This window comes from Ipomoea triloba, chromosome 16, assembly GCF_003576645.1.
Source record: "Ipomoea triloba cultivar NCNSP0323 chromosome 16, ASM357664v1".
Classification (NCBI taxonomy): domain Eukaryota; kingdom Viridiplantae; phylum Streptophyta; class Magnoliopsida; order Solanales; family Convolvulaceae; genus Ipomoea; species Ipomoea triloba.
In genome coordinates, this window is record NC_044931.1 from 8,940,230 (window position 1) to 8,941,511 (window position 1,282).

The following is a 1,282-nucleotide window of genomic DNA, read 5'->3' on the forward strand; positions in this document are numbered from 1 at the left end:
AAGCGTGCTTGGGCGAGAGTAGTACTAGGATGGGTGACCCCCTGGGAAGTCCTCGTGTTGCATCCCCCACCCTCTTTTTAATCTTTCTTTTAAACCGCTGGACCGCTCGCTAAGGGTACTATCCTTTTAAACCGCTAAACCGCTAATCGAGAGAAGTTGCGCGGAGAGAGAGGGTCAAGTACATTTTGCGCGCAGTACGTGACGGACCCCCTGGGAAGTCCTCGTGTTGCATCCCCCACCCTCTTTTTAATCTTTTTTTTAAACCGCTGGACCGCTCGCTAAGGGGACTATCCTTTTAAACCGCTAAACCGCTAAGCGAGAGAAGTTGCGCGGAGAGAGAGGGTCTAGTACATTTTGCGCGCAGTACATGACGGATGCGATCATACCAGGACTAATGCACCGGATCCCATCAGAACCCCGAAGTGAAGCGTGCTTGGGCGAGAGTAGTACTAGGATGGGTGACCCCCTGGGGAGTCCTCGTGTTGCATCCCCCACCCTCTTTTTAATCTTTTTTTTAAACCGCTGGACCGCTCGCTAAGGGGACTATCCTTTTAAACCGCTAAACCGCTAAGCGAGAGAAGTTGCGCGGAGAGAGAGGGTCTAGTACATTTTGCGCGCAGTACATGACGGATGCGATCATACCAGCACTAATGCACCGGATCCCATCAGAACTCCGAAGATAAGCGTGCTTGGGCGAGAGTAGTACTAGGATGGGTGACCCCTTGGGAAGTCCTCGTGTTGCATCCCCCACCCTCTTTTTAATCTTTCTTTTAAACCGCTGGACCGCTCGCTAAGGGTACTATTCTTTTAAACCGCTAAACCGCTAAGCGAGAGTAGTTGCGCGGAGAGAGAGGGTCAAGTATATTTTGCGCGCAGTACGTGACGGATGCGATCATACCAGCATTAATGCACCGGATCCCATCAGTACTCCGAAGTTAAGCGTGCTTGGGCGAGAGTAGTACTAGGATGGGTGACCCCTTGGGAAGTCCTCGTGTTGCATCCCCCACCCTCTTTTTAATCTTTCTTTTAAACCGCTGGACCGCTCGCTAAGGGTACTATCCTTTTAAACCGCTAAACCGCTAAGCGAGAGAAGTTGCGCGGAGAGAGAGGGTCAAGTACATTTTGCGCGCAGTACGTGACGGATGCGATCATACCAGCACTAATGCACCGGATCCCATCAGAACTCCGAAGACAAGCGTGCTTGGGCGAGAGTAGTACTAGGATGGGTGACCCCCTGGGAAGTCCTCGTGTTGCATCCCCCACCCTCTTTTTAATCTTTCTT

The 1,282-nt window shown here is 51.7% G+C and overlaps 4 non-coding genes across 4 annotated transcripts; all 4 read left to right on the forward strand.

Moving 5' to 3' along the window:
* The first annotated feature begins 372 nt into the window (after nucleotides 1–372).
* LOC116008740 lies at nucleotides 373–491 on the forward strand. The gene has a single exon (XR_004096101.1). It is a non-coding gene; the product is annotated as a 5S ribosomal RNA (ribosomal RNA).
* A 137-nt stretch (nucleotides 492–628) lies between these two features.
* Nucleotides 629–747, forward strand: LOC116008204. The gene has a single exon (XR_004095601.1). It is a non-coding gene; the product is annotated as a 5S ribosomal RNA (ribosomal RNA).
* A 137-nt stretch (nucleotides 748–884) lies between these two features.
* Nucleotides 885–1,003, forward strand: LOC116008321. The gene has a single exon (XR_004095711.1). It is a non-coding gene; the product is annotated as a 5S ribosomal RNA (ribosomal RNA).
* A 137-nt stretch (nucleotides 1,004–1,140) lies between these two features.
* LOC116008265 lies at nucleotides 1,141–1,259 on the forward strand. Its single transcript, XR_004095659.1, has one exon. It is a non-coding gene; the product is annotated as a 5S ribosomal RNA (ribosomal RNA).
* The last annotated feature ends 23 nt before the right edge of the window (nucleotides 1,260–1,282 follow it).